The sequence below is a fragment of the Schistocerca gregaria genome, chromosome 5 (genome assembly GCF_023897955.1).
Source record: "Schistocerca gregaria isolate iqSchGreg1 chromosome 5, iqSchGreg1.2, whole genome shotgun sequence".
Taxonomy (NCBI): domain Eukaryota; kingdom Metazoa; phylum Arthropoda; class Insecta; order Orthoptera; family Acrididae; genus Schistocerca; species Schistocerca gregaria.
This window is the reverse complement of record NC_064924.1, coordinates 171,340,454-171,352,836: the sequence shown is the minus strand read 5'-3', so window position 1 is coordinate 171,352,836 and position 12,383 is coordinate 171,340,454.

Below are 12,383 nucleotides of genomic sequence, written 5' to 3'. Positions count from 1 at the left end.
CGCGGGAGGCCGGGTGGACGTACCGCCGAATTGCTCAACACGTGGGGCGTGAGGTCTCCAAAGTATATCGATGTTGTCGCCAGTGGTCGGCGGAAGGTGCACGTGCCCGTCGACCTGGGACCGGACCGCAGCGACGCACGGATGCACGCCAAGACCGTAGGATCCTACGCAGTGCCGTAGGGGACCGCACCGCCACTTCCCAGCAAATTAGGGACACAGTTGCTCCTGGGTATCGGCGAGGACCATTCGCAACCGTCTCCATGAAGCTGGGCTACGGTCCCGGACACCGTTAGGCCGTCTTCCGCTCACGCCCCAACATCGTGCAGCCCGCCTCCAGTGGTGTCGCGACAGGCGTGAATGGAGGGACGAATGGAGACGTGTTGTCTTCAGCGATGAGAGTCGCTTCTGCCTTGGTGCCAATAATGGTCGTATGCGTGTTTGGCGCCGTGCAGGTGAGCGCCACAATCAGGACTGCATACGACCGAGGCACACAGGGCCAACACCCGGCATCATGGTGTGGGGAGCGATCTCCTACACTGGCCGTACACCTCTGGTGATCGTCGAGGGGACACTGAATAGTGCACGGTACATCCAAACCGTCATCGAACCCATCGTTCTACCATTCCTAGACGGGCAAGGGAACTAGCTGTTCCAACAGGACAATGCACGTCCGCATGTATCCCGTGCCACCCAACGTGCTCTAGAAGGTGTAATTCAACTACCCTGGGCAGCAAGATCTCCGGATCTGTCCCCCATTGAGCATGTTTGGGACTGGATGAAGCGTCGTCTCACGCGGTCTGCACGTCCAGCACGAACGCTGGTCCAACTGAGGCGCCAGGTGGAAATGGCATGGCAAGCCGTTCCACAGGACTACATCCAGCATCTCTACGATCGTCTCCATGGGAGAATAGCAGCCTACATTGCTGCGAAAGGTGGATATGCACTGTACTAGTGCCGACATTGTGCATGCTCTGTTGCCTTTGTCTATGTGCCTGTGGTTCTGTCAGTGTGATCATGTGATGTATCTGACCCCAGGAATGTGTCAATAAAGTTTCCCCTTCCTGGGACAATGAATTCACGGTGTTCTTATTTCAATTTCCAGGAGTGTATTTTGTCTGCTTTAGTAACCAAAAGACTTAACCTGTTCAGTATTTCTGTTAAAGTATCCAACTTCAACCTAGATGCAGCTTTTGACTGATTTGCAGAAGCTTCACTGATTGGCTGAACATCTGTTTGCTGTTCACTCTCCTTTTTGTAAAACTGAGCACAAGTCGTGTCATAACCCGGAATCAGTAAACAAATGTTGCACATGATCTATCCTCACACTGTATTTCCAGTCTACAAAAATCAAATATAATACACACTTAACACACAACACTATAAGGAATTTACAACTCACCAACTACTAGAAGATACATACAACACATAACATGTTCTTGTTAAAGTGTTTGTACGTTAGAAGACTGGTACAGGAATCTACAGTTAAAGGCAGTTAACCAGTTTTGCCTGTAATAACAATTGTTGAGTCTAGAGGTTCGTTTGTAATCGACTGGCCTGCTCACCTACTGCGAGTACTCCCAGCTTCATAGCAAGCTTGAAACAAAATTGACAAAACAGAGATTAGCACTGTGTGAAATATACAATTATTTCCAAAAGTTCCACTGACAGTCCTGTCATGGTCGCCACTTTTTATATGGCGACAGAAAAATAAAGGAGTAGAAATTTAAACTGTAATTTACTTCAGTGATTATTAAACTTGAAACGTTAAAGTTGGAATGAATGTTACTTGAATGTTATGTTAAATGTATATGTGCTTCACAAAGAACTTTTTTCCCTTAATTTGGTGTGTCTTTAAATGGAAGTTAGCTATCAGGACTGTTCAGCTATGCCTATGTTTAATAAGTTTACTTGTGTGATGTACATTCGTGCAGTCGCCGTGATGATCGAATGGTAGCGATATGGAGCTGTGGCCTCCGCACTCAGCACCCCTGCTGTTGCACGCCATTTTCTTGGAAAGCTTATTTGTTTCTCATGTTAGACATGCGTGGCCACCCACATTCGTAGCGCGCTCTGAGACGTATGAAAGTAGGCGTTTCAGTTTTTGGGGGAGAAAATATTTGTAAATTACAGTTCCAATGTAAAGAGGGTTATTCCGGCGGAACCGAACAGCGTGCAGGCTCGAACTACCACTCGTAAAGCCGCACAGACTCGTGCGTATACATTACTTAAAGCACAAACTTCCAAAGTTGTTAAAATGATAAAATTGCTCACATTTGAATAAATATTTATTTATACGATATCCTCTTTAACAGAGCAACCACTTTATTATTTCTGTTCAGAAGATATCACGCCTCAGCACTTAAACTTAATACTCTAATTCCGTAACGGCCACCTTGCAACAGTAAAATTAGAGCCGTTCCGACAGCACGACTTTCTATTCCATTATCTGACGCCGTAGTAAAAAAGTAGTATAATATGGTGTCAAGGACGCTGTATCAGCAAAAAGTAGCATCACCTACACAGAGTTTATACTCGCAGTCACCTTCCTTCGCTGCTGCAAACCTGGCGCGCGGGATTAGCCGAGCGGTCTAGGGGCGCTGCAGTCATGGACTGTGCTGCTGACCCCGGCAGAGGTTGGAGTCCTCTCTCGGTCATGGGTGTATGTGTTTGTCCTTAGGATAATTTAGGTTAAGTAGTGTGTAAGCTTAGGGACTGATGACCTTAGCAGCTAAGTCCCATAAGATTTCACACACATTTGAACACTTTTTTTGCAGTCATGGACTGTGCTTCTGATCCCAGCGGAGGTTGTAGTCCTCCCTCGGTCATGGGTGTATGTGTTTGTCCTTAAGATAATTTAGGTTAAGTAGTGTGTAAGCTTAGGGACTGATGACCTTAGCAGCTTAGTCCCATAAGATTTCACACCCATTTGAACACTTTTTTCGCAGTCATGGACTGTGCTGCTGATCCCGGCGGAGGTTGGAGTCCTCCCTCGGTCATGGGTGTATGTTTTTGTCCTTAGGATAATTTAGGTTAAGTAGTGTGTAAGCTTAGGGACTGATGACCTTAGCAGCTAAGTCCCATAAGATTTCACACACATTTGAACACTTTTTTTGCAGTCATGGACTGTGCTTCTGATCCCGGCGGAGGTTGTAGTCCTCCCTCGGTCATGGGTGTATGTGTTTGTCCTTAAGATAATTTAGGTTAAGTAGTGTGTAAGCTTAGGGACTGATGACCTTAGCAGCTTAGTCCCATAAGATTTCACACCCATTTGAACACTTTTTTCGCAGTCATGGACTGTGCTGCTGATCCCGGCGGAGGTTGGAGTCCTCCCTCGGTCATGGGTGTATGTTTTTGTCCTTAGGATAATTTAGGTTAAGTAGTGTGTAAGCTTAGGGACTGATGACCTTAGCAGCTAAGTCCCATAAGATTTCACACACATTTGAACACTTTTTTTGCAGTCATGGACTGTGCTTCTGATCCCGGCGGAGGTTGTAGTCCTCCCTCGGTCATGGGTGTATGTGTTTGTCCTTAAGATAATTTAGGTTAAGTAGTGTGTAAGCTTAGGGACTGATGACCTTAGCAGCTTAGTCCCATAAGATTTCACACCCATTTGAACACTTTTTTCGCAGTCATGGACTGTGCTGCTGATCCCGGCGGAGGTTGGAGTCCTCCCTCGGTCATGGGTGTATGTTTTTGTCCTTAGGATAATTTAGGTTAAGTAGTGTGTAAGCTTAGGGACTGATGACCTTAGCAGCTAAATCCCATAAGATTTCACACACATTTGAACACTTTTTTTGCAGTAATGGACTGTGCTGCTGATCCCAGCGGAGGTTGGAGTCCTCCCTCGGTCATGGGTGTATGTGTTTGTCCATAAGATAATTTAGGTTAAGTAGTGTGTAAGCTTAGGGACTGATGACCTTAGCAGCTTAGTCCCATAAGATTTCACACACATTTGAACACTTTTTTTGCTGTAAAAGTGTTACTACATCGGATCGCCTTGCACTGCTCTGATTATGAACTCCTTTCGTGTAGCCTTAGTGCTGACAGGTCTCGCAAGTGTGACTAACGATAGAGTTCTGCATTAACATTTGCAGCTGGCGTAGACGTCGCAGTCCTCTTCAATGAGAGTTCTTAACTATCATTCAACAACGCTTTTCTTCGGTTTTTCACTTAGCGGATGATATTTTTCCGGTATACCTGCATGCGGTACAAATCTTCGATACGATGTCTCTTGTAACTCCAAACACTTCGGCTATCTTCGTTACGGAAGCATCCGTCATACGAGCACCAACAATTTGTTCATGTTCAAAGTGACAGAGCTCTAACATAATGCATTCATAATTACACAGAACAGTGTTCTGGCCGCACTTGACACTTGCGACGTATAGAGGGTATTGCATAGGTGATGTTTTTGTTCAGTTACAACACCGCCACCTGAAAGCTTGGCCATCATCTGCACTTACGTTCAGGCACTTATTTCTTGCGGCGTTTCCTTATCTTTGACCAACCCCTGTATGTGTGCAGCCCTGTGAAGACGGCTGTAGTCATCTTGAAAGAGGGGAGTGTCCACAGCACACTCATAACGAAAGGGCAAAACTTAGTACCGAAAATGTTAAAATAAACGTCCTGATTCAAGAAAATGGTTCAAATGGCTCAGAGCACTGTGGGACTTAACTGCGTCATCAGTCCCCTAGAACTTAGAACTACTTAAACGTAACTAACCGAAGGACATCACACACATCCATGCCTGTGGCAGGATTCGAACCTGTGACCGTAGCGGTCTCGTGGTTCCAGACTGTAGCGCCTAGAACCGCTCGCCACTCCGGTCTCTGTCCTGATTTATATTCATTCAAAGTGAATGACTGGGCAAAAGTCACTGAACAAGAAAACATCTTCAAAACATTACAGAACCACCCCCAGCATGCATTGTGTCGTACATACACTGCGATCTGAATGCTTCACTGGGCTGTCGATGCCATCGGTAAATTCGCCACTCGTCGGACCCCAGCAAACGCATTCAGTCAGTTGACGTCCGCTTTCTGCGTTTCTTTGGACATTGGAAGACGTGTAGCTTTATGAGTTTCTGATGACTAATGAACTCATTGTGTGGTACTCGATTCCAAATGTCCACTGCATGCAGTTCCATTTACAAAGTTCGCTCGGAACTGATTGAGATGTTCTTGCGTTCACCGACAGCAGCAATTTCTCTACGGTTTCCAACTAACTGTCATTAACGAGGCATGACGATCGCCTCTGGTCGCTGTCGGCTAGGAATTTTTCTATTACACCGATCCTTGCGCCTTGTAACGTGGCTGTGAGTCGTGTAACATTCCTGGTAAACACGTTGAACAGCCTGCGTTCACACACGAATAAATTGGAAACTTACAGTGCTGATTCCATAAAATCAACTGGAATTTTTACATTACTGCGCAGGCATGACTAAGATCAGCGGTGGAACCTGGCCGCCGGCCGTGGTGGCCAAGCGGTTCTAGGCGCTTCAGTCTGGAACCGCGCAGCTGCTACGGTCGCAGGTTCGAATTCTGCCTTGGGCATGGATGTGTGTGATGTCCTTAGGTTAGTTAGGTTTACGTAGTTCTAAGTTCTAGAGGACTGATGACCTCAGATGTTAAGTCCCATAGTGCTCAGAGCCATTTGAACCATTTTTTGGAACCTGGTACCAGTTCTGCAGTAAGTACAGCGCTCCAAACGGTGACTAACTTTTCGTCTCATGGATTTATGCACGTAATTGATGTGAGATACTTGAGTAACGAGCCCAGCCTGCTCTTTGGATCTTCCTTCGGCCGACTCACGTTGATCTCACTGAAATACGAGAGGGTAATCCCAAAAGTAAGGTCTTCTATTTTTTTATAAGTACATAGACCTATTTATTTCTACAATGGTTTACATCAATTTACAGCTTTAACATTTAGCTATTTGTCGACATAATCACCATTTCTGACGATGAATTTTTGTAGATGGTGTAGCAGTTTTTGTATGTCCATGTCATACCAGCTCGCCGCCATGCTGTTCAGAAAGTTATGAACTACTTCTTTCACCTCGTCGTCGGAGGTGAATCGCTTTCCGGGCAAATCCTCTTTTAACCTAGGGAACAAGTGATAGTCACTGGGCGCCAAGTCAGGACAGTAGGGTGGGAGGGTGATTATGTTGCACTGAAACTGTTGCAGGAGAGCAACGGTTTGCCGAGCGATGTGTGGGCGAGCGTTGTCATGGAGAATGTGTACGCCCTTGCTCAACATTCCTCTTCTCCGGTTCTGAATTGCCCGTTTGAGTTTTTTCAGTGTCTCACATTACCTGACAGCGTTAATTGTGGTCCCAGCGAATCAGCTCCGACGACGAGGTGAAAGAGGAGGTTCATAACTTTCTGAAGAGCATGGCGGCGAGCTGGTATGATATGGGCATACAAAAACTGCAACAGCATCTACAAAAATGCATCGACAGAAATGATGATTACGTCCAAAAACAGCTAAATGTTCAAGCAGTAAACTGATGTAAACCATTGTAGAAATAAACAAATCTATGTACTTATAAAAAATTGGAGGCATTACTTTTGGGATTACCCTCGTACAACAGACATAATAAATGACTACAAGTTAATGTTGTCTGTACAGGAAAATTTGGAGAATATGTCGCCCAATGGCGAACGACCTTAGGAGATTATTGTGATTAACGTTTGCTTCCTTGCCTAAGCGAATTCAATATGTTTTCACCTACGGCATTATAATGCAGTATGGTGTTATTTATTCATATCCAGTGAACACGTTTGCGACCGTTCTTGTCCTCTTCCTCGTGGGGCATCCGTCTTCATAAGAAGGACACATTTTCAGAGATTTCGTTGCTTGGTCTGAGAAGCATTCTTTGTAACTTCAGCTATTTTTAAGTTCTCTGTCGCATTATCCATCCTCCTGCGAGAGTCAGTTTTAGTGGATGTAAGTTACTCCGGGAGCAACAGCATCTAGCTTTTACTAAATGGACGCCTCAGGCGACGCTTTCGAATCACTGCACATTCACGCGTGGTCATCTGTTGCTGTTATCACCTAAAACCTTTTAAAGTAACAATCCCAGCTTATCACACTATCTGTGAAGCAAATGATTGATAAAAAACATCATAAATCCGTTTTTATAGAGATGCTGTTGTTATCAAATTAAGTAAGAAGTGTTAGAAGAAGTATGGTCTAATACACTTTGTAATACCGGTTTCTAAAAATTATTTTTATGCAACATTTCGTGAAAATATTTGCGTGTGACCAAAGAGTCGACGTTCATATTTGCGTTATCTGTTTAATAAAATAAGGTGCAGCCTACAAATTTTTTAGAGAGCAGTTAGGAGAAGCCTGTGTGTTCGCATTTGTCGTTCTGCTCCCAGCTATCGTAATGAAAGTATCGTGGGTTGCAGCGGTAAATGCTTCTTAACATACTAAATTATTTTGAGTTACAAATATGTTTGTTCTTTGTTAATTCACTAGATCACAAGTGTACCTCAATGTTGATTGCATTACGAGTTGTACTTCCCGCCATTTCTTGGAGGGTAAGGCGCAACACTTCGATGTGGCACCGATCCGCCATGGGGAATATTTCAATACTTATTTGCAATGTTCATTTTCACTAACTGTACGAACAGAGCCTGCAGTCATTGCAAGAACAAGTCCGAGAACTTCAGATCAATCTTATAGCACAGAGCGGTTAACAAATTGCGATACACAACTTACGTTTTCTAAAATCGGTCCACATCCTGACTTAATGCCGCTCAAAGAGGAGGAACCCTACATGGCAGGGCACATGTTAAGATAAATATTGTATGATAAACGGAAGGAACAAGGGAGGGTACTCAAGCAATGTTGTTTCTGTCAATCTTTATATGCTGTACAGCGCAGATATGCACACGTTATGCAGGCAGTTCTAAATTTGTTAGCCCGCATCTCGTGGTCGGGCGGTAGCGTTCTCGCTTCCCATGCCCGGGTTCCCGGGTTCGATTCCCGGCGGGGTCAGGGATTTTCTCTGCCTCGTGATGGCTGGGTGTTGTATGATGTCCTTAGGTTAGTTAGGTTTAAGTAGTTCTAAGTTCTAGGGGACTGATGACCATAGATGTTAAGTCCCATAGTGCTAAGAGCCATTTGAACCATTTGAGCCTAAAATTGTTGTGAACTGCAGTCACTCATTTGCCAAAACAAATCAACAATTCAGTTCTAATCAAACAACTGTTGAGAGTAAAAAGAAAATATTTCTGTCAGTTGGATGGTCAACGGTGGTTATTAGATGAGTCATTAATACTAAAATGATATTAATGCAGGGGGCGTCCCTTGTGGTACAGGGTGTGTAAATATGTTGTTAGTACGATTGATTCAAAAATGGTTCAAATGACTCTGAGCACTATGGGACTTAACACCTGTGGTCATCAGTCCCCTAGAACTTAGAACTACTTAAACCTAACTAACCTGCCCGAGGCAGGATTCGAACCTGCGACCGTAGCGGTCACGCGGTTCCAGACAGAAGCGCCTAAAACCGCACGGCCACACCGGCCGGCATGCTTGATTCATCCACGCACTTTCGACACATCCATAACTCCATCACCACATGTCTCCTTCAACTGTCGATGAATTTCAATTGGTTTCACACCACGAAAATTCAGAAAAGGAATGATTGCACACTCTTCAAGTAAGGAAAACGTCGCCATTTTAAGTATTTAAAACAGTTCTCATTCTCTCCACTGGCGGTAAAATTCCATCTGCCGTACGGTGCTGCCATCCCTGGGACGTATTGACAATAAACGCGGCCTCATTTTAAAACAATGCGCATGTTTCTATCTCTTTCCAGTCTGGAGAAAAAAAAATCGGAGGCCTCGACATTGATTGATGAGGCTGTTGGATGCCTTCCTGAGGGATAACGTGTCAAATTCTGTGCAATTGCCATGTTAGACCGCCGAAACCCCGAGTTGGTTGAAGGGACCTGCACATAATATTCGAAACGTTTTCAGTTGGGGAGACATCCGGTGACCGTGCTGGGCAAGGTAGGGTTTGACAAGCATGAAGACAAGCAGTGGAATCTCTCGCCGTCGCAGGTTCGAATCCTGTCTCGGGCATGGGTGTGTGTGATGTCCTTATGTTAGTTAGTTTTAAGTAGTTCTAAGTTCTAGGGGACTGATGACCTCAGATATTAAGTCCCATAGTGTTCAGAGCCATTTGAACCATTTGAACCTCTCGCCGTCTGCGGGCGGGCATTATCTTGCTGGAGTTGTAGCGCAGGAAGGCTTGCCTAGAAGGACAAGAAGTTGGGGCATAGAACATCGTAGACTTACTGCTGTGCTGTAAGGGTGACGCGGATGATAATCAAAGGGGTTCTGCCGTGAAATGAAATTCCATTCCAGACCATCACTCTCGGATGTCGTGCCGTATGGTGGGTGACAGTCGGGTTGTTATCCCACTGGTGTCTAGGGCGTGGCCGAAAATGTCTTGGATGACCTTCAGGGCTCAATTGTAGGCAGGATTCTTCACTGATGACCAGTGAAGACGCGTCTGGAGACATCCTGAACAGTGGTGGGTTACCAACCTGACTGCCGCCCGCCGTACACCACGACAACCAGGAGTAATGGTCTGGGATGTCGTTTCATTTAGTAGCAGGTCTTTGGTTATCATTCGCGGCACTATTACAACATCTACGACCTTCTGAGCCCTGTTCTGCTGCCCTTCATGGGACGCCACCCTGGGCTTATACACTCATGCTCATAAATTAAGGATATTGCTAATACATGGTGAAACAACGCTCTGGTAGCCGGTTTGCGGGTTTAAATCACCTTGGGGTACGATCATGCGGTGCATTTGACCTGCTGTCGTTGCACAGTGGCGCTAGCAGAAGTCCACATACGCAGAGTGTGTTGGTGCATGTCAGAGTACGGTGCAGCGAGTAAGTGTGCAGGCGTTTTCAGATGTGCTAGTGGTGACTGTATGTTGAAAATGGCTCAAAGAACACATATTGATTACGTTCTGAGGAGTATTATGGCAACGATGCCAGCAGACAGAAAACGTATCCAGGTGCTACAGTACGGGACGTCCACAGTGCACAACACCAAAAGAAGACCGATATTTCACCATCAGTGCCCGCAGGCGGCCACGGGGTACTGCAGGTAGCCTTGCTCAGAACCTTACCGCAGCCACTGGAACAGTTGCCTCCAGTCACACAGTCTACAGACGACTCAACAGACATGGCTTACTGGCCCAGAGACCTGCAAGGCAGGCAAGGTTTGATGGTGTGGGGTGGGATGATGATTGGTGCACGACACCCCTGCATGTCTTTGACAGAGGAACTGTAACAGGTCCGGTGTATTGGCACGTCCTTTTGCACTAGTATGTCCGCCTTTTCAAGGGTGCAGTGGGTCTCACCTTCCTCCTGATGGATGACAACGCACAGCCCCACCGAGCTGCGTTGTGGAGGAGTACCTTGAAACAGAAGATATCAGGCGAGTTGAGTGGCTTGCCTGTTCTCTAGACCTAAACTCCATCGAGCACGTCTGGGATGCTCTCGGTTGACGTATCGCAGCACGTCTCCAAACCCCTAAGACACTTCAGGAGTTCCGACAGGCACTGGTGCAAGAATAGGAGGCTATTCCTCACCAGCTGCTCGACCACCTGATCCAGAGTACGCCAACCCATTGTGCGGCCTGTGTACGTACCCGTGGTGATCGTATCCCATACTGATGTCGGGGTATATGTGCAGGAAACAATGGTGTTTTGTAGCACATGTGTTTCGGGATGGTTTTCTCAACTTATCACCAATACCGTGGACTTGCACATCTGTGTAGTGTGTGTTCCCTATGTGCCTTGGCTATCAGCGCCTGTTTTTTGTAGTGCCACGTTGTTTGGCACCACATTCTGCAATTGCCTTAATTTATGAGCATGAGTTTATATCACCAAGATTATGCTCGGCCGAACACGATGAGAGAGTCTACTGTTTGTCTTCGTGCTTGCCAATCCCTTCCTTACCCATCAAGGTCGCCGGATCTCTCCCCAATTGAGAACGTTTGGAGCATTATGGGCAGAGCCCTTCAACTACCTTGGGATTTAGACGATCTAAAGCGCCATTTAGACAGAATTTGGTTCGATTTCTCTCATGATGACATCCAACAGCCCTCAGTCAATGCTCAGCTGACTAGCTGCTGGCATAAAGCCAGAAATGGACCAACGCGTTATTGTCCAGCTATTTCTCTTGAATAAATCATGCAATTTTTCTGAAGTTATCATTTGTTTATTTGTACATTTACATCACATCTACCGATTTCCGTCCCATTCGGATAATTCCTTCGTGGATATTTTTTCTTTTTCTTTTTAGTGTTCATAAAAGGAATTGTAAAAGTTATGGCAGTTCATCTATATACTTCAACACATTTATGTACTTTGACATATGTAAGCAACATATAAGTACGCATAGCGTAAGATTAACAAAAAATCGTTTGCTCTTCGTTTTTGGATACTTTTCTCATCGATCGCAATGCATTGATAATGTCCGGCTTACGATTTGTATCTTAAAATAGTCGTGTCGTGTGACTAGGGCCTCCTGTGGGGTAGACCGTTCACCGGGTGCAAGTCTTTCGATTTGACGCCACTTCGGCGACTTGCGCGTCGATGGGGATGAAATGATGATGATTAGGACAACACAACACCCAGTCCCTGAGCAGAGAAAAACTCCGACCCTGCCGGGAATAGAATCCGGGCCGTTAGGATTGACATTCTGTCGCGCTGACCACTCAACTACCGGGGGCGGACATCTTAAAATAGTAAAAAACGTTATTAGAAATATTTGCTGTCTTTCTATTTTACATATCTTGCAGCCATTTTAAGTTGTTTCAGATGTTACACTTTTTTACCCCACTTTTTATCACTGCAGTACTACTTTGGACATACTTGTGTAGACGTGAAGAGCCCATTACACGGAAAAAGCGCTTCGTAACTTTTTATTGATGAAAAAATGCAGACTAAAAACTGAGTTTGCTGCCCTCAAATTTTTTGCGATGACTCTAGAATCGTTGCATTGTGTTCACTATGTCAATTAAAACTGCATTTACGCCTCAGAGCGTATATTACGGATAGTGATACCGAAAAAAGTTTCACGGTTCCCCGAGAACATCATCTTAACAATGTAGTGTACAAATTTCGACGATTTCTCGTGAAAAAAAATTGTAGAAGTAGTAATTCCCACAATTGGTTCTTTTGGACCCAAATATTATGGTTTTTGGTTTATAGTGATAACGGACAGAGTATCTAAAAGGGGAATACTACGTTTCTAAATGAATGTGTAAAGCATGCGAAGTTAAAGTTTGAGCCATTTTCTGTGGTTAGTTATCCAGAGACTTGCAGTCCACAGTGCAAAAACTG